The sequence below is a fragment of the Dermacentor variabilis genome, chromosome 5 (assembly GCF_050947875.1).
Source record: "Dermacentor variabilis isolate Ectoservices chromosome 5, ASM5094787v1, whole genome shotgun sequence".
NCBI classification, from domain to species: Eukaryota; Metazoa; Arthropoda; class Arachnida; order Ixodida; family Ixodidae; genus Dermacentor; species Dermacentor variabilis.
This window is the reverse complement of record NC_134572.1, coordinates 27,615,866-27,637,641: the sequence shown is the minus strand read 5'-3', so window position 1 is coordinate 27,637,641 and position 21,776 is coordinate 27,615,866. Positions and strand designations below refer to the sequence as shown.

The 21,776-nt window shown below is 45.2% G+C and overlaps 1 protein-coding gene across 1 annotated transcript in view; it reads right to left on the bottom strand.

Annotated features, from left to right (window-relative positions):
* Positions 1-21,776, bottom strand: part of LOC142582379 (uncharacterized) — a 48,407-nt gene that overhangs the window by 12,465 nt on the left and 14,166 nt on the right. The gene's annotated exons all lie outside the window — the stretch shown is intronic.

Here is a 21,776-nt window from a genome sequence, read left to right as displayed (position 1 = left end):
CGGTGTTCCTGGGTGTGCTGGCAGAACAGGCCGGGCTCTCCTTGGGCTTCAACCGGCCTGCTCCACTGCTGGGCGAGCATCCGACGCCGAGATGTTCCGGTGCAGCTAAGCCTTCCGAACGGTCTACCCTGTGGCGGGCAGACGTCCCGACCCTGCTGTCGCGCGAGTGGCTCGTCGTGTGCCGGGCACCCGCCCCGGCCTCCAGCCCCTGCGCCACTCGCTGCACCAGATTCATCTTTGCGCCTTTTCGCGCCGTGAGTGTGTGATACCGACGCGCTATCGGACGCCTTCCTATATTGACGCTGAGCGTGACTATACTTAAGCGACAGACACTCATAAAGGGAACTGTGTGTGTGTTATCACGTACGTTATCCTAGTCCCGTCCCCGTGTCATTAATGCCTCTCTGTGTTCATTGTGCCATCCCTGTATATTTGAGGCCTGGGCCCACATCTTCATATCACAGTTACCAAGTAGTTCCTAAATCGCATTGAAGCGGTAGTACACTTACCTGTATTAGAATAAGAAAATTAACATACAAATAGGCCAGAAATAAGAAAACTACAAACAATAAGCAATATTCTTAAAGACAAATGCGAAATTTAACTACATAACAGTATGACATCGATTGTTTTCTAAGTGTACTGAGCGATGAACAATGTTCACTGTAGGGTGATAGTGTTCCATATTGATAAAGCGGATAATATATGCAGTACGTCGACCAAAAGATAATTTGCTCGAAAGGAAAATTGAAACCAAACAGGTCAGCACTGTTCGAGCAGAACTCAGTAATCAGCTCTTTCTACAAAAAACACCTTTTAGCAGAGCCATAGTACAATACTACCATGCGGAGAACGGCATTTCTTGCATTTACTGTAAAAACAGACCTTGACCTGCTCCTCGCATTGGTACCTACGTTGTAGCCACTTTATTGATGCTAAAGCGTCAAGTGATCAATTGAGTGAAAAAGCCGGCGTCTGTAGCAGCAAAACGGCACCTAAATTCCCATTGGCTGCGACGCCACGTCAAGAGCGTGCTACGACGGAGCAAAGTGGGCGAAAGCGAACACCAAGGTCGGTCCAGAAGCGTCGCGAAGCTTCAGACGAAAAGTGTTTGAGAACAATTTGTCACCGACATCAGCAAGGGTGGTTATGGGAGCAGTGACTGCAGCGCGACTGTGTGAGGAGGGAAGAAACACTGAGAAAAAAAAGTTTTTAATTAAAACGAGACACAGTTTGATTCATTCAACCAACATAAAATGCTTGTTCAATTTTGTATATTCGCGGCGAGAAAATAAAAGACGAATACGTTTTACTTTATCATTGTCAATGGATACCTTTTTTCAGTGTCCACCATAAGAAAACTAAGTGGTGGCGCCGTTGTGACTTGCTCTGCAATGCAGCTTTTGAAGTGTGCAGAAAGGCGCGCTCGTAAAGGTCACCTACTACAATACGCCCCCCCCCCCCCCCTTAGGTGTTGTGTCTTGTGCTTGTCGAGGATTTTCTAAATTTAGTGGCCCGCGTAGTTTCATCGTTTATTAACCTGTTCAGTCAAAAGTAGTCAGTTACGACGGCCGGATAATTGTTTACTATAGCTGTTTTCGTGCGGGCTGTGCTGGCCAACGGGCTTGGTGTCTGACGATCAGACCAGCACTCTGCAACCAAAGTTTTCGTCGGCCTCAAAAGTATGTTCTGTGCAGGGTTTCGATTTCGACACCCGCATGGTTAACCTTCTGCTGCACCGCTTTCCGCGCTGAAAGCTTGAAATGCCCATCAAGTCGAATAGTGGAGCGTTTGAATATAGAGTTCTAATGCTAGGCGGCTAAACAAGTTTCGCGCTTTCTGAACAAAATGACGTCACTTCTGTTTTTAACAGATATGACTGTAGATGATTTCTTTCTTCTTGCGGAGGTGTACCCTCGGCACCGAGATGGCGCTAAGCCCCATGAACTGCCGATGAACCGCCATATTTATTTCCTGCTACTCCAGCCGCGATGTTATAAATGCATGGGCTTCTATGGAACCTTCGCTACCAGGTATATTGACCTTGGGAACACGTGCTGCCCCGCTGCCGCGCCAGGTGTTGCGTGAGGGGAGGGGGTATCACCGCCACGTCATGTCATCCTCACTCTTGGAAGCCTGTGTATTCCGTGCAAGCTCGCGCCTTAGTTCAAAATTCGCCTCTGTAATCGCTATAAGATATTCATGTATTGAATATCTTATAAAAACGATTGGCGCTGGCCAAGCGTTTCAACGCGCTCGCTAGCCCGTGAGGAGTTCATAAATCGAAGGACCGCTCAGCGGCGTTCAACTGGACGTTAATGGTTTCTCATTCACAACTTATAAGAAGTGCTTAGGTGTACTCGGATTTCTTTCTTCAGAGCACTGGGCAGAAAGTACCTTTAGTGACATAAAGTCCACACTAGGAATAGCTACTAAAGAAAGTGCTCAAGTAGGCGACATTCCATAGGATTTTGGGGTGTTAATGAACCCTGGAAGAGAGAAAAGAATAATTTTATTTACAGTAACACGCAAAACTGCGCATATTCATCGACCTTTCAAAGGAAAGCGCGTGTCAAAACCCGTTAATCGCACAAAGCGTCAACCACATACTTTAAGCTATTTCTTAAGATTGTTAACGAAGCCAAGCAACTTTGCTGCCGTCAATGACGTTACTAGTTGCTAAATATAGTTTGAGAGGTACCACAACATTATGTTTTTATTAAGTAAACCTTAATTTGAACAAAATTATAAGTTCCACTATTCAAATTGCTTAATAAATTCGTGTTGCAGCCACCACCGTTATTATGGAAAACGATTTCTGTCGTAATCCACAAGAGGGGAGAAACCAATAAAAGGGCGGGAGAATATCATATGATGCCATTGATGACAACTTGTTGATGGCAACTTTTTTTTTCTTTTTTGCAAGCTTGTGCTGTGGTTTACTTGGACACCCTTTCGACACTCCCTATAGAATTCACTTCACAAAGCCGCGTGTGTCACGGAAGATAAAAGATCTTAAAAAAGTCGTTTGGCCCCTCCTCACTCCATCTGTTTCCACAAAACCGGAACTAAAAATTCAGAGGTCAGAAGATGGCTGCGCCCCAAGTAGCTATCGCCTGCTTTTCTCTCTTTCTCCCTCCTGAACAACTCCTCATTCCCCCTGATCGCTTCAATCCTTCGGGGGTCGGGTCTCGATTTACCCAAAGGGCCTCAATCAAGCTGAGTGGGCAGATCCCCAGAAACCGAGGAAGCCTCCTCACTAACCCAATAAATGAGCGGTCGCTTGCCGTGACCCCCGCTGTGATGGTTTGCTGAAATTAATCTGGACCCGGCGGTGTAAACACGTGGCTTTCAGGCTTTCGACGTCTTCACTTAACTCTGCCCTCTCGCACCCGGAAGCGCTTCCCCTTTCGCAGCTGCTATCTGCAAGCTTCGCAATTTATTTTTATCACTTACAGCTCATTCACGCCGTTTTATAGACTACCCAGTGTCTGGCACTCTTCTTCTGCAGATCTTGCACTGTGCCTTCCTTTTTTTGTTATTGTTGACGCAAGATAGGCACTTTGTGCTGCTTCTCTGATGTCCCATATGAAGGTGGCGCTTCATGAAGTCGCATAGACTGTATATCCGCGCACTTTTGTCTCTGTTAACAGCGAGCTGTCTGTTCGGAAGGAGATTTTTCCACCTGTCGATGCCTATGCACTGCTCTGCGTGTAAGGTCAATATGAAATGCCCTAAAAAATGTAGGGCGAGAAAATTCTAAAAAAAAATAAATGTACTTCAGCGTAGCACCAAGAACGCACGTGCGCCTTGATTTACGTGCATTACGCTATCCCAGCTGGTCAAAGCTAACTGGGAGGCTATTTTATTGTTTTAGGATCTCCAGCGTTTTTTCAAGCCTTGCTGTATGTACATTTGTGCGTAAGATCTCCTCTGCTATCAAGTGAAATAAATGTAATGTCCCGATTTATTATCTTGACTGGACTGTAGAACTTTCCTATGAGCAGTAAGGCTCTTAAAGTAGAATCACTGGCATCGACGTCAGTAGCAAAGAAATTGTAGTTTGCAGACCGATTTACCCACCAATTTTGCAAATCTAATACGCACCTGTGACATTTTCAACTCAAAAGAATTAGGCCGAGTGTTTCCAGTGCATCTTGTACTCAGTATTGTCATTCTTGTAGTATGCGTTCGACGAGTTGCATAGCATGCGTTTTTGCTCTTCATGAATAGCATACTCGTTTGTACAAACCTAGAACTAAATGCGACCGCTTCTAGGGAACGTAACATGCGCGGTCTCAAAATATGACCAAATGTTTTTATTCATGTGATGTTCCAGCATCTGAGACGAGGCCGAGACCGAACTAGAACGCGATTCTCAAACATTTAAAATGCACGTGGCAGGATTTATTTATTTATTTATTTATTTATTTATTTATTTATTTATTTATTTATTTATTTATTTATTTATAGCACCCTCAAGGCTTACATGAAGCATTACAGAGGGGATGGGCTAATAGATACAGATAACTATACAAAGAAGAAAACACAATAATCAGATAACAGTGCCTAGTCCAATGTGAAAATAACGCAAGTTAGAGTGACAAAATAAGCATATCACAAAAATACAATATAATACGGGCGGGAAATACCGACGCAATATAAACGGATAACACAGAAGTCTTTTAAAAGCAATGGCCATGTTTGCTCTTTGAAAGTAATAACATTCACTGCGCACGACGGTGTCGTCGTTGGAGAGCAATGAGACACCATCGTATGAAGAACATCTCTATACCCCTTCCCCCAGCGCAGGGCAGCAAACCAGGAAGGCGGCTGATCAACCTCCCTGCCTTTCCTTTCTTCTCTCTATCTCTCCCTCTCCACCTAGCCTGGTTGTTCTTGTGCGCTGCAACCCCAGCAACTCCAGTGCAGCGCTAGTACAATATGCGACTACAACACGTTCTAAGAACTCTTCAGGCTTCCCGCACTTGAGTCATCTAAACTATCAGGCAAAAACATAAAATCGCATCCACTAAGCAAAACTTGGATGATGAGCATGGCGATATTTTAGTCCATCTCCTCGCAGGCCTTGGAGGTCATACTCTCAATAGGGACATACTTACTAATGGATAACATGGGTCCCCTGCATTTGTGATACCAGTGCCAGTATCCGCAATCACAGGCGACCTCACTGAATGCTGCCGATGCAACCTTACCACCGCAACAGTCATTTGAGCGGTCACCGTACCCGTTTTGAGCATACTTAACAAAAATAACAAATTTTTGAACTCGTCACCGAAGGCCATCGATCTCTCCCGGGGAAGTTGGCTCCATTTCGCTTTGTTTAGTTCTTCGCTTTTAAAATCTTCGTTTCCTCGTAGGAAACAGAAGGGGTGGTAATTTTTTTTTTTTTCGCTGTAGACATTATCCGGCATATACGCACGCACGCACACACAAAAAAAGGTATCCGTCATTTTCGCCTTCTGAGATTTGTAGATGGAAGAAGGTGCAAATTCCGCGTTGTCAGAAAATCAGAGCTAAATAAGAGTATACTACGCCTATGTAGGAGTTCGTAGCATGGCACTGTCACTCGTCTTCTCGCTTTGTAACGAAAAATTGACACCTTGGATGTACTACTGCTGGCTTTCTAAAATCTTGATTCTTGCGAAGAAAAATCCCTCTATTATAAAATTTGTCCTGCTTCTTTCGAACGTTGGAAGCTCACTTTTACTTTATCTTACTTGAACCCCCTCTCATTCGTTATCGTGTCATCTAAGAAACATGAACTGTAATTTCTAAAATAGGTAGAATGAATTCCCATTCTAAAATAGGTAGGATGAATTTTATACTCAAAGAGGAGTAATTATGATTCGCGGTGAAAGTCGCCAATGGCCTTTGCCATTGTCAGATCCCCCCCCCCCCCCCATGGCAAGATGCCACCAAAAAAATGTTCAAAAGAATCGCAACCATTAGAGCGCGTATTTAATTTCCTTTGCCTTGACGCAATTAAACAGTAATAGCCTACATGTAGAGTTTAGCCACTGGGAGATATGCGTTATTGTGGTCCCTATAAACACTGGGGTTTCATGTGAAAAATGATGCGCACTATAGCTTGATAGCTTGATGACATCACGTAAGGGGTCTATTCTATTTAGGCCTCACAAATCTAAATCTTCATTCAATAATAAAGTTAGGCTACGCGTGTAATTCAAGAAAATATGACGTTAATGCGCTCGGCATAAATGACTGAGCCATGAACTAAACATGCGAAAGCATTGTTAAACTCTGACCACGTGTCAGTGCAAGAACAACCTTCATAACGCAATTACTGCGTACAAGCCGCTGGTGGCGGAGCTCCGTCTTGGTCAAACAGATTGCAAAGCATGTGGTGTGGTTGAAGACGCCCCTGCATAGCTGACCAGCTACTGCAGCCTTCATACGCATACTCTTTTGGGCGTTCGTATGTCTTAGTGTGTTCAGCGTTCTCGTTTGAGAAAAAAAGAAGAAAATATGGGCCCGTATACGTACGTGTGAGTTTCCAAAAGATAATAATAATAATAATAATAATAATAATAATAATAATAATAATAATAATAATAATAATAATAATAATAATAATAATCTTTATTTCCATCGGGATGACGGAGGAGGCTGTGGGTAAAAGCTGCTCGTAAACGGCAGCTTGACAAAGCTGCCCACAGCATGATGCCCACAGCAAGATGAGCTAGTAGTCCTTATCATAGATACAGACACCACAATTTCTATAATAAGCGGGGAGTAATGTTTCACGTCCATTTATTTGCAGCAAAAGGAAAGCGATTACTCGAAGCACGACTTCTTTTCGTACATTTAAGGATGCACGACGCCAGGTGATACCTCGAGCGCAGCTGTAAAGCTCGCGTAGTGAATATATTCGATGTCACATAGTCAGGTGCCCTTTACTCGTTCTACAAACACGCAGTTTTTCCGAAAGGGAAACACCTTTGCTGCGGGAAAGATCTGCTCGCATCCACGCTAGCGCATCACGCGCTCCACTTGTTTTTAACCCCGACCCTATCAGTTCCCTCTGATTTCCTAACAGCCGGGGCTGCCTTCTTGGGCGTCCCCGCCGGTTCCTACGTCATCGTTTCCGCCCGAAAGAAGAACCTTCCCCCAATTCCAAGGGACGAACGAAACGCATCAAAGACTGCCACTGACCAAGACGTGAACGCGCTCTAATCCGAAAAGGAAAGCGGTTGTAAGCCGCCTCAGTAGTTCCCTTCAGCGTTATGGAAGTTGTAGGCAGCCTCAACCAATCGGGAACGCCTGCAGCTGCTTCTGCCACATTTTATTCATGCGCACGTTGTCATCTCCTTGTCTCCTGTGTTACCCGCAAACTACTTTCTCATTGGCATTTTATAAGAGCGCCAACCTCGGTCAGTGTGCGTGGTATGTCTAGAGTTTGCGCCTTCACGTCTTGGCAAAGGTACTAAGTTACAGCGTGGCGGGACGTGCTGGCAGCAAGCTCGTCGCACCGCCTAGGCTCGGCAGCACTGAAAGGAACTGCCGCGTTCATCGTGGCTGCTCAATGACACGCACACTTGGCGGGTCACGCGCGCGAGACCTCCCGAGAACGGCCGAACATACCACGCTGGCGCAATGGGCCGCGCCCACGAGCAGCACCGCTTATCGGGGTCCCCTCAATAAATTTTCGCTCGCGTGAGGCCACCGTATACTATATAGCATACACATGCACTCTCTCTCTCTCCCGCGCTCGCAACACCGCGCTCGCCCTAGCTGCTTGTCGGACAAGACAGAGTGCCAGTCGGGGCAGGGGGTGAACGCGTGGTGCCTCGAAGGGTCCTGCCTGCTTTCGCCTTCCCAGACGGCGTTCTCTTCGGGCACTACGAGTACGGCGGGTCGGTAGTTGCCTTCGGGGCGCGAGGAGTGAGAGGGTAGGGCAAGCGCTCGCGGTAGCCCACGCGCCGTTCACGATAATAAAAGCTGCACGTACCTACGACGCGTGGCCGCTCGTTCCTGCTTCCCACGCACGCGTATGGCTTGTGTTTCGACGCTCAACGCTCAGGCCAGCGAGATGCGTCAACCATTTCTGCCACATAAACAGGGTAGACGTTTCTTGTCCCTGGGGCTCAGTAAATAGGGAGCTCGGCGGCTCAGCTCGCGGGTTCCAGTCCCGGCCGCGGCAGCTACCTTATGGTGTAGTATAAATGCAAATACCTTCGTGCATTTAGATTTTATGTGCACCCGAAAGAACCTCGGGTAGTCAAAATTAACCTGGAGCCTCTCCAGCACTGCGTCTCTCATAGCCGCATTGTTAAAAAAGAAAAAGCCCAACGCTAACACAAGGAGCGAATAAAGAAGTGCTCGATACGAGCGCTGCGTGGGCTTCTTTCTTCATCACGTGAGTTGGAGCTGAGTTTTGTCTGTAATATTGAATCGAATCCAACTAGCCCCATTCTTTTTGCTAATGCAAAGATGCATGCAGTGTTGCTTTGAGAAGTTAAATCTCGTGAATGATCGAATGAATGACTACATGCACAGATTTCTTACGCGGAATATATTGATCTCCACGGAATTTTGTAAATCGGCATATCATTACGCCTTTACGAAATTGGCTCCTGTTTTTGCTGAAAGTGCTCCAATGCAAACGGGAAGACGATTTTAACGAACAGCAGAGAAGACGATTTCGTCGTGTGTGCAAAATCCAGAGTCTCTTTTTTAAAACCACGCGAGTATATAGTGCCAACTGAAGTGCCGCGCACTTCCTTTTAGACAACTATAAATAACGGACAGCCATTATTTGAAAGTGGTGGTGCGCTTCATGTTCTGGAGCGACCCGAGCCAGGGTACCACTGTCTGTAGCAGCACAGTACAGCCACCGATATTACTGGTTCGGTAGATATACGGTGGTTGTGTTGCTATTGCTGCAGGCACTGTGCTTAAAATGTCCCTGATCTCGTTACATTTTGTGGTTAATCTTGTATTTGTGGAATGTGCTTACCTGAACGATGGGAACTGCAAGTGACTACGCCACAGTTCATATTTATTTCTTTTACAATCTGACGTTCCTTCCTGTGCAAACTGCGTTTGCTGCGACGTTCAATACGGTAATTTGAACTTTATATTAACTGTGTACCAGCAATTTCCGACTTCCAATTACATATGATGGTAATATTCTGCATTATTTGTTTGCTTGTTTTCTGTAGCTTTGAGTGGGCCTCTTTTAGATATGTATTGCTTTCCTAACAGAGAAGGCGTAGCCAGCACCACTCTTGGTGAAAACCTCTCGTACGCACACACTTAACAATTTAAACAAGAAACCTTACCACTCTTTTTTTCCCCAGTAGTGATGCTCGGAAACAGCAATGTCACCTACGTGCATGATAACATTTCCTGCTCCTTAAGGTGCCTCGATTTCAAATTGAAAAATTATTTGTTTTGCTTCGCGCAAATAATACAAAGAACTGACATGCGTTCCGATACTGTAGAAGTAAAAAGGATGTCTGGCGCTATCTCTTGGCGCTTTCGTGAACGCAAAGACAGCGGAAAAGTAAACGCCGTGTTTTCTTAACTTTAATGAACATCTCACAGACATTCCCCACGAGCCTCTGGAGCATGTCGTCGTATCTCTGAAGCAGTCTGCGATAAGGGTTTGGACAAATCAATGTGTGTATGGCAGTGCTAAGAAATATGCCAACATACAAGGTGCACTGAATCTGGACGGTACACAGCGGTGCGTTGTTACTCAGCTGCAGTTGTGACGACACCTTCGGGTGAAGTCATCGTTTCAAGATTACTTCCTCCACTTACTCTCCGCTATATTTTAGTATCACCCGCATCACCGGCATCCCATTCAGGGAACCAGATCAAAGACAAATAGCGCCGTCAAGGTTCCGTCGGGACAGCCTGCGATTTCCCCAGCTTCAATCGCTGCTTGCATGCATCTTCGGTTCGTGTTCTCAGCTCGTTTGATCTTTCGCACAGGACTGCGTTTCCACGCCACCACGAGCAAAACAGCCAGACACCGAGTGCTTCACGAATATAGCTTCCTCACTGCAGCAGAAACGAACTCCCAAAAAGAAGAGAACGGCAGAATACAATAACCGGCGGTGCGTCTGTGTTTCACCAAGGAATGCCTCCCGTGTTTAGGCTCCTTTCTGTTCTATTGCTTTCCTCTTACTTTTCGGCTAAACGCCGCGTCGAGCGCTTTTCCTGCATTCATCCGCTCCATCTTTGCCTTTCACGTTGAGCCACTGCGTCGACCCGGACCTTGGTCGGCCTATGCATGGTGTCTGTCGGCTTTCTCTTCAGCCACTGCAGTGTCTCGTCGTTGCGCGTTTCGCATCTTTCCGTTCTCTCTCGTCGACTAGCGCCGATCCTCCTCCTCCTCCTCCTCTTCCCGTCCATCTGGCTACGAAAAGCTACGGTGGTAAATCGCGGCACGGGTTTAGAGAAAGAGAACGGAGAAAAAGAAAAGTGCCTCTTTAAGGACACCGCACAGCTTGCGGCGGCAAGACTCGCCGGCAGTTGTTTGGAGGCCGTTGCACTCCTGTCGTAAGTGCCCCAGACGGCGGTTGCGCAACGGAATAGGAAAAAAAAGTACCTTAAGAAACCGCTCGTGGTGCTTTAGTTACATCGGTATTTTTTTATGTTTTCCTTTCCGTCCGGGGGAAAGGAGTTCAGGTCTACGTGCTCACGGAGTTAAGCCGACGCATACCAGAAGTTTGCATTCCTGCGTGCTCCGGAGAACCGCGGCAACAGAAATGTTCTAGAAACTGTCCACACCATGACGTATGCAGTTGCATGGAAACTACTTGGCTGCATCCTTCGAATTTGTTATGATCGGTGAACGCCTGCTGTTTATCGACTGCAAGGCGTGGTAGCCACGCGTGATAAAAACACAAACGTACACGCACACCTGTGTGTGTGTGTGTGTGTGTGTGTGTGTGTGTGTGTGTGTGTGTGTGTGTGTGTGTGTGTGTGTGTGTGTGTGTGTGTGTGTGTGTGTGTGTGTGTGTGTGTGTGTGTGTGTGTGTGTGTGTGTGTGTGTGTGTGTGTGTGTGTGTGTGTGTGTGTGTGTGTGTGTGTTCATTCCGAGGATGGTGTTTTGTTACAGACAGTATTGGCTGTAGCGAAACTCTTACTTCCCTGATGGGTGGCCCACGGCGGTAAATATGCAGCTGAGACGCACTTCAGGTTTTTGGTGTGTTCGATGCGAGCTTTCCTATACCTACAAATTCCATTGTTGCGGGAAAGCAAGCGCACAAAACACACATACACAAGGACAACGACAAGGACAACACAAACGCCGTATTTTGTATGACCGCCTTTCCAAATACGATGAATCCTTATTGAAACTTCCTCTTCTGTGTCGTACTAAGCTCTTTTGTGTTCGGCAGCAAACATTTACAATCAGTTACCGAAGCCGCAGCCTTGAATGTGGTTCGCACCGCTTCACTATATATGCAAAGTAGAACTGGTTTGCTTCAAGAGTTACCTCACGCGTCCGCGATCTGTATTGCAATGTTATGAACAACGGGAAACCGGGACACACGATATTCGCTTGAAACACAAACATTGGTTGCGTCGTGAACTTTAGTTTCTGGAATACTTGCTACGGATTGAAAGCTGAGCATCAGTAGATCATGTCACAAACAGAGGGCCACGAGGCTTAGTCAGGAAGCAAGCGACGCACAGAATAATATTGTTCCGGGCTTTCGCACTACTTGCGCAGCATGTATTTCTTATCCTGAAAGAGACTCTACAGCCTTCCGGTTTGTTCTAACAGAACGTGACCTTGCATATTGTTCTTATTCGCGTTTAGCGTCGATGTCGGAAAGCGTGTACAGTACATTAAACGCAGCCGCGCTTCTTGCCCTTTCCTGTAATTGATGAGGAGTTTGCCGCAGCTGATTGCGGTGCTAAGATACTGTATGTGCGTCCTCTACTTTCTATCTCTGTATTTTGCATGCAATCTTTTTGTGGTATAATGCGCGTTGCGTCGGTTCTCTCGCTGATGTCTTTGTCTGATTCGTTTTGTGTTCCTCCCCATTTTATTCGCTCTTCCAGCTCCGGAGCAGGAAAGAATTGCACATCTTTGCACTTTTAATACATCGTGTAGACAACGCAAAGTACTCACGTTCGCGACCAAAGAAAGTAGCACGTCGCATACTGGTAGCCACCACCGTGCACAAGTATATTTCTTTAACATTAACTGACGTGCACGTGTTGCAGTTATATATGAAGCAGCTATTCCGCATCCAAGGCGTCGCACATGAGAAAGAACTGCGCACCGAACCACGCGGGATGAGACTTCTTTCCATGGCTGTGCTACTCACGTCGCTTTCGTAGCGCTGCCTGCTAAATGTATGAAGCAGACTACACGCTGTTTGTTTTCAAGTGAGAGCCGAAATTTCAGCTGGTTGATATGCTTGTTGCCTTAGACACCGGGATGACGATTACAACTTGGTCAAGAGGCGTGTTTTCTGAACATTGGTTTGAAAATAGCTTGGCTTTCAATCTATAAAGAGCCGTCACTGCCGTTCGTAGCTGCCCTTTGGGCATCCCGTGTCATCTTTCATATACATATATTCTTACCACCATATTCTTACCATATACATATATCCTTACCACCAGCTAACTAGACAGATTGGTATCCCCTTTCTTCACACTAGTACGTGAAAAAGAAAACGTAATCTAAGCATAACCCCCCTTTACAGAGGAGCAACGTACCAGTGTTTGCGGTATCAACTAGCTTGACAGCAACCCTAAGCGCATGACTGCGCGTCCATCGGCGATGATCCTTTCTCCGCGCTTCTGTGTTCCTGCATCGCAGAGCTCTATAGCGTAAGACGCGCAGTAGTCTGATATTGCCATCATCGAGAAATCGCGTGTAATTATATCTCCCACTAGGGTACCAAGTAACTCAATGTGGTCATTCTTCGTCAAGATGTCGCTCACGTTGCCACTTCCTAAGTAGTCCTCGAACAAGATGGGACAGCGGCGCCTTCATTTTGTTTTCATTGTTAGTTTTTTCTTAATCTTCTCGGGTGGCGCCTTAGGAATGGCGGGATAACGCGTGATAAATTCTTTGTTTCCTTTGTGTTGCTTTGACTCATTTGTAGACGTCATCTTTTCTTCCTCTTATTCTTCTTCCGATGGCTCTTGTTCTGTTGGTGAACGAGGGATGTGAGCCACACCCTGTCACGGTAGAAGAGCGGGCAGTTTGTCAGTGCCTTGGCATTCGTGGCGTCTCAGTGAGAGTAACTAGGGCGGAAGTTGGCACGCGGCGAGCCAGGGGCACCGACAGGTCGCAGTTGACTGTCGCAATTGACTGGCGCGATGGGGTGACAAACAACGTCTGTTCGCGTGGCCGCAGGGTTAAACGTGGTGCCGCACCATCTCGCTACTGTATAGAAAGGAAGATGTGCACTGCAAGGCAGGGGCCGTATTTTGTAAGGATTAATTTATTCCAATTACATTAATTTTCTGTTAGTCACCCCGCTGAATAGCCGACCCAGTAACAGCAAGGACGTGGATTCGTGAGAGCCAGTAACGAAGGACTAGGAATAGGCAACTAAAATAGTCGTGGCAGAATACCGCCCCAAGGTGGCTTCTCGGTAGAGGAACCTCGCCATTATGCGCTTAGCATGGACCTTGTGTACGGGTGAAAATGAGGGCAGCCGTGTTTCGCGGGCTATTTGGTAGAAGGCTGGAGATGAAGCTACTGCGCGAACGCATGACGATGAAGACTGGGAAGAAAAAACTAGAAGACGAAGCGCACATTTCTTGATTGAATGAACACCGCAGCAGGGAGTTTTCGAGCCTTGGGTAAGTTCACTTTCCCATGGGCTAGTGAATAATTGTGATTGTAACGAAATACGTGAAAGCCCAGGTCTCACTTATTAATGCGTGGATACAACAAGAAATCACGCCCTAAGTTCTGCATTAATTACGTAAAGTCACGCGCTTCCGCTCGAAATAGTTGCTGAACTCATTACGGCACCATCAAAACAAAGCAGTGACAGTGACTGGAGATCTAAGCTAGTCTGATGGCTGACAGCACAAGCCGTCTTACGACTAAGTGCAGATTTTCCCTCAGTGTCAACCACATTCAGATGGGAACAAAACGAAAATAAAAAGCATAAAAAAGCAGCAATATGCAATGATTAACCTTTGATAACCTGGTGGGTAAAATAGTTTGCGACCTCCTACTACAACCTCGACTCGATCTCGGGTTGAAATTTGTCGGCAAAAGTCCATCAGTAAGTTAAGGCGGTTATCATCATCATCAGCCTGGTTGCACCCACTGCAGGTCAAAGGCCTCTCCCATACTTCTCCAACTACCCCGGTCATGTGCTAATTGCGGCCATGTTGTCCCTGCAAACTTCTTAATCTCATCCGCCCACCTAACTTTCTGCCGCCCCCTGCTACACTTCCCTTCCCTTGGAATCCAGTCAGTAACCCTTAATGACCATTGGTTATCTTCCCTCCTCATTACATGTCCTGACCATGCCCCCATTTCTTTTTCTTGATTTCAACTAAGATGTCATTAACCCTCGTTTGTTCCCTCACCCAATCTGCTCTTTTTTTATTCCTTAACGCTACACCCATCATTCTTCTTTCCGTAGCTCGTTGCGTCGGTTATAATAAGGTGGTTATAATATAGTTTAAAACATTTTTAAAAAACGTATTGGCAACGTTCTGTTATATAATACATACAGCACAACCAATCTCTACCGGACAGCATTTCAGGAGTGGCTTTTCCGCACTCAGATACAGTGAAGGCAGCGAGCATCGGCAGCAGCTTAGCAAACATGGCAACCAGCGTCAAGCGGCAGTAAAGTTAGCGAACGAAAATGAGGGCTGCATCTGACGGGCTACATTTATGTTGCCTGTGGGCGGATATATGTCCACGACGACCGTTTACCATCAAAAGTAGATGTGCAGAAACTTGCGTTTGTTGCCCTGTATCTGTAACGTTTCAGCATCACTGATTTTAATGAAATCCGGCGCTGACCTTATTTTCGTGCATCGTAAAAGCACTGAGCACATGTATACAATAACGGGGACGTGCACGAGCTAATGTTCAAGTTTAGGTTACAACATAAAGTAGATCCTATTGAACTATAAATGTGCCTTAGCAGAAACCGACAATTATGTGAGCTAGTAAAAACTAAACATATTAAACTGTAGCGAAACAAGACAAACGACAAGTAGAAGAATGGAGACACAAACAAGTGTTATAAATTAAAACGCACATGTGTAGCGGTCTGGTTTTACTCGGTCCTGCTACTTTTCGCACAACCATTAAATTTGGTCAGCCTTTATCAATTCGGCCAATTTTTAGTTTTGCTGGATTGCGACGCTGTAAAGCTCTAGATAGTCAAATATATAATTCAGCTCGCTCTTTGAAGAAATGCAGTGGATGATAACGCGACAGTAATCAAGTAGCGTTCTCTTAAGTGATTCTTTCACCAATTTCAGTTTGTCGACGGTACGGCATTGGTGTTGGTACGCCCCAGCTTCCAAAAAGCAGTCAACTAATTTCAGTCTGACATACATAAAATATTGCAATAATTAATAAGAAACACTGCATTTCTGATAGTACATCAAAGACCAAGCTCCTGTGCTTCCATTATCCTCACTGGACTTCGCGATACCATTGTACCTGCATGTGACAAATTATCATAACTGTACGTGTACACCACTTTAATATCAAAAATGCAAGGTACTTGGCCATAGAATTTGCCAGTGCTATGTCTTGATACGTTCACGTTGATTATGTATGTGAATATTATGAACAGTAGCTTCACAAATATATTATAGTAAAGACTGTACACCTTTGCCCTTACCAAGGTTAATACGAGTCCCTAGGGATGTCAGTTCTAATATACGGGGTAACATTGTTTCGATTGAGTTCAAATACCTCAAAAGATCAATCAATCGAATTACAAATAAATGTGCAGTAAGTACCGGTTACGGCGCCTATTCTGAAAATTCGGTAAAAGAAGATATTCGGAAAGCTTTGGGCATATTGAGTGTGGAACACTTATGTGCTTATGTGATATACAGAAATAATTGTTATCACCAAACATTTCAAAAAGTAAAAAAGTAACTTGGGCAGAACTGAACGTTTTCAGTGCCCCGGATATACACCAAGTATGGAAAAAGAAGTTGATTGCACTTTGTGCCAACAATTTTTAATAACCTGCCCCTGAATCTTTGCAATATGACATCATCAAAGAAGGCTAAGCTAGCCCTCAAAAACCTGATCTTAGCAATTTCGCGATTTTGTATATCGCTGTTCATGCTGCGTGTATACAATCTTTCTGTACATCACAACACAAATTACCTGCCGCAATATAATTTTGTATTTAAATTGCATTTGTTCAAACCCGATCTTTTGTGTTGTCTAAAGAAACGAAGTAACGTTGTATAGGTAGCTGTAAAAAAAAAATATTAGCATCCATGATCTCTGGTATGCGTAATCTAAGAAGCTAAGCAACGTTGTGTAGGTTGTTGTAAAAAAAAGTAATTGTCCCTGATCTTGAGCATGCGACATTTGTTTATTGGTACCTTGTGTATCATGTTTTCTTCAAAATTGAAATGCTGTACTATCGACTGCTTGCGCCGCACTAAAGTACTCCTGTGCTTACGCCGTCCAGTATTACGAGTAGTGTACATACTCTGAATAAGCCAACACTAAATACCAGTACTTCCGTTGCTAAGAATAGAATTGATGTTACAACTTCAACAAAGATGTTATCGACTCGCAACATCTAACAAAATTCTTTTCTTGAACTGAAGCGTTGAGTCTCTATTTAGGAATCAAGTGGTTGCGTATGAAGGTGATGGTACTGTGCTCAAGTTCTCGTGCAGCAACATCTGCTCCAACGCTGAATTCGTCTCGCCTAAGTGTGTGACTGGATTTACTATGAATCTGTTAAATGAAGCGCGTCCTGCGGAAGGGAACACAAAAAGAAGTTTTCAGGTGGGGCTGCGCAATTGTTCTGTGAATCGACAGCGAAGCAGCACAGTGAAAGGGCACACAATGAACCGACATTGCGCAACCTGTCCGCGCAGAATTTCTCCATCACGAACTAGAAACTTTTGTATTCACTTGTTACGCGCAGAGGCGAGACTAAGCTGCCCGTCGAAAACCTAATCTTGCTATGAACGCACGAATGGCGACGAATTAAACGCGAACAATGCAACTCCAGGGCGAAAACAAAAGTAGACTGACATTGAAATGTAAGCGTCACCAATGCCACCGCTGTTTTTCGCTAGTGAGCTGCTGTGCATTTTACACCGAAGCTCAAATCAGCAGATCTATTGTGTTGCTTCTTTCGATCAATTTTTCTCCAACAATATTTTTTTTACAGTGAAATATTCTTCTTTCTATTTCATGAGCCCACAAAAGTAAAAATTACGTAAGCCGATAGTATTGTGGAATTTATGTCGCACGCTGGAGAGAATTTCGTCCGCTGCATTAATTTCCTAATTAATATGAGAGCTTGGGCCTGTTTAGCAAATAATTGTAAATTAAAGTTTGAAAACAGCACAAAAGACCGAAAATAAGTACTTTCACTGAATCACAGTAATATGAAGATAGAACAGAAGCTAGACTGGAACGAAAAGCTGTTTGTATATAATTAAAGAACTTTATTAAATTATACGATGGAGTTGTGAGACAATGTCGTACGTATAGTTTGGGTTGAACACCCGGTTGAATGGAAGCAACTGTGTCTTGCTGCACGTCCTCTTAATTTGGCGCGAAAAACAGACACTATAGAAAGAACACGACACACGAAAGCGCCGCTGTGTGGCGTCTGCTATCTGCGTCGTTAAATAAAATGCAGAATAAACCGCACCCACTTGATCAGTAACAAGTCCTTTTGCTTGTTGGCATTTATACACGCCAGTGTAGGCGATTTTTTATCGCTTCAGAAAAACTGATTACTTGAACCCGATTAATATCTACCAAAGGTAAACCAAGTGACGGAAGCATCAAGCTGAAATTTTGGGTAGCGTTGATAAAAGTTTGAATCAGCAGTTCCACCTGTGCGGTGCTACAGTTTGAATACACTCGTCTCCAGTATTTCTATTTTCTTTAGTTCAGCTTATCGCTTAACGCTGTTTAGCTTTTGAAGAATTGGCCCAAACCAAGACGGCGTCAAATTTCAAGATGCAGGTGATGCCGCTGTGAATACACTCGAATCTAGCACTCCCGCGAAGCCTAATGTTTAACAACTCGTTTTCTAAAACAAAATCGTGCCCTTCTATAAAAATATTTCTACAACAGATCAAGGCGGAACTTCCATTTCACTGCTATGATGTAGAGAGAAAAGGCTATTTGTTGCGCTATAGTTTAAACATAACCAACTAGTTCGGAAACCAGCGAAAGGAGATGAGAAAAGTGGAAGAAGGCAGGGGTGTTAAAGTGAAAACCATCTGGTTAGCTACTTCACGGTGGGGGAAGAAATTATCGGAATAGATAGACGAGAGATGAAGACGCGAGCACCACAGGCAAGGAATACAAAGGTCAATTTATAGACTAATAACTGTGAGCTGTTTAATCCTACGTTCATTTTTAGTCCAGCAATCGTCCTGCGCGCCCCTTGTTTGTTGTGCCTGCGCATTGCTCACTTGTTTTGTCGCTTTTGACATAGACAGAGAGTTACGAAATTGTTCAGCCGTTCAGAAAGGTATTATACAAATATTCCTAGAAGTTCTGTAGAAAATTATAATTGGCATCTCGGTCACTGTCTGTAAAGTATAAAGGGTGATTATTTACTTTCCCTTAGTTAATTACTTGAAATGACGCAGTGCACGAAACGCAACTCCTTGTATTTAGTCGCTGGTACAATTTCTATATGTTAATTTTATTCTCTCCCACCTCTTCATCTTATTTTTTTCTTTACACTCACGTAAATTTATTCGAAGTATCGAGTGTCGTAGACGTAACTAAGAAAATTAAAGCCCGGCTGTCGGTTATGAATGATCAGCTATTACTGTTTGGCATAAGACTGAAGGTTTTCCTTTGCGTGACCCTCTGCAATTTGTTTTTAGCTACTGCAAGAAACGCTCCGTGGCACGCACGCGAGAAGTGGAAGAGAGGTCCGGCGACGATGTGACACAAAGTATGGCAGCCGGAAATGAACGGAGGCGGCTGAGTTGAGGCGACAGTGATGGGAGCAGATGCTGACCGTGACAGTTGCAACTTGTAATGAGGGTGCGCGTTGCGCAAGAAAACGGAAGACGGATGCCGGGTGTCCACAGCAGGCGTATCGCACGCGTCTTGCCGAAGCCAAGCAAGCGCGGTCTTGGCGCCGCGTCAGAGTCGGTGGCACGCGTGGGGGCCGCTCTCACCAACGAAAGGTGTCACTGCGTCGGGAGACGGCGAGAGATGGCGAACGCGCCGGCAAGCGCCGATGTTGACCTCCCGTCTGCTGGCCCGGGCGGCTGAATCACGCAAAGTTGGCAACTCGGCGGCTTACTTTAGCGCGCTATTCATAGAAGCTCGTCCAAGACTGAACGACCCGATGGCCCACAGACCTGCTGTGCAACCGGTGCATTGCTTTTATGCAAGCATCCGTACGGCGGAAAGCGCGAAGCGTCTGTTGCAGTTCAATAAAAAATTCACGAAGCTGTCACAGCCAAGTAAAATGTTTAGTAATCTCTAAACTGAGAAAGAGATGTAAAAAACAAAAATGCCTTATTGTTGCTTAATAATTGATGCGCGAGCCTAGCAAGACAGGGTCGGTATATTGTGAAGATCACTTCGATTGAACAGCCGTGACCGGTGAATGATAAGAAAGATATTTATTATGTGTGAAATGTTAGTATTAGTACTCTATTATTGTGTAACGGGAAGCTATTGTGTACCTTTGACATTTTTTGTATGAGAGAACTAAGTGTGGTGCTCTTCACATTAGCAAAACAAATTTCATTTTGTACCATGAACATTTGCTGTTGCGCCTACTGCGAGCAGGACGCCGTAATAAGTTTAATCATATCTCTTTATCCTTACCCGCTGGTAGTGCCTTGTATAGTAAAAAAAGAAATAAATGAAATCAAAAAGAATTGAGCCTTACATCATAACGGCCAAGGCTAGGGAAACGCCGTCTATCCTACAAACATCAAATATAACTCCCGGTCATTTAAACATGCGAAGAAGCACAAACGATGAAATGAGGTACTAAAACATATTGAAAGTTGTGTCTTCGATATATTTGAGATTAATGCAGACTTTATGTGCTCTATTGTTGCCTTCAATAGCTTGTTTCCTGCTCCTGAACACGCATGTGTAAGGTTGGCCTTACAATGTATACAGTCATTTTTCCGACGTGGAACTCACGATCAACTGACGTGCGAAATCGTGGAATTCATCCATCACTTGAGAGAAAACGGCCGTGGCCATTGCAGTATCATAGTAAATGATGATGCAGATAACGTAGCTCAGTCTTCAAACCAAGGAGACCACTGCGCCCTCATTCCTCTTTCAAGGACATACGCTGCGACACAGCTTTGTGTTCTATCACGCACACTCTCGTTAGGTGAGTGGCATACCACACATACCAGGTGCAGCAGACTGCACAGGCTAAACCTTTCGCTGCAACTCGGACCTCCGGCCGGACTGCACCGACACGAAGCGTCAGTTCTGCGTCGGTTGTGGTTGGGATTTGCCTTCACGAAAGCTTATTCTGCGCTTATTGAAATGGCTGACAGTCCTGCATGCGATGCCTCCGGATGCGAGAAGAACATTGAGCCCTTATTGTGCCACTGTCCAAAATTTGAAGCGCAAAGACAATCTATCGCCAACGCATTGTGGAAACTATACTCGCGGATAACTTTCTGTGGCTATGAAGGGAAAGCTACGGGGGCGGAGCTTTCTCATATGTGTTACTGCGCCAAGTAGTCCGCCAGCGTCTCACAGTTCTTTTGGTTGCTTGGAACAGATGGTGAATCGAAACAACTTCCACGTGCAGGGGTTTCGCGTTTGCCCAGACGCGGAAGTGAAAAGCCGCAAAATAAGTAAACTTTTACATTGAGTGGCGTGTTTTGTCTTATTCTTTAATCTTGTCTTTAATCTAATAAGGTGTGTATGTTTTCTCTTCCCCTGCTTAAACTAACGTGGACGAAAATGCGGGACACTTTTTCAGAAGCGCTGTTAATTGCACGCGCTTTTCTTTTGTAGCTTTCCCTTCACAGTCACAGAAAGTTGTCCGCGAATATAGATGCTCGTCTTCTGAGTGAACAGACATTACTAGAGCACCGTCCCCACCGATCATAGGCTCAGAAGGCACTAAAGGCACTTTTGTTCTTTCCGAGAACATCTGCATTGTGCGACCGCCTTTGACTCTGTAGTGCTGTTCGTGCACACCTCTCTACCCCCCCCCTATCTTCTCTTTCTCTCTCTTCTTTCTATTACCCTTCTCCCTTCCCCCAGCGCAGGCTAGCCAACCGGACTCTTGATTGGTTACCATCCCTGCCTCCCTTTTATCTCTATCTCTCTTTTTATACTAGGTATCTTGTCGCTGCCACCATACTCTTCGTAATTCAACCGCGTGGACGCTAAGTACTTTTCATTTCGTGTCCGTGCATGTGTGTGTTGCGCGCGCGCGCGCGTGTGTTGTGTGTGTGTGTGTGTGTGTGTGTGTGTGTGTGTGTGTGTGTGTGTGTGTGTGTGTGTGTGTGTGTGTGTGTGTGTGTGTGTGTGTGTGTGTGTGTGTGTGTGTGTGTGTGTGTGTGTGTGTGTGTGTGTGTGTGTGTGT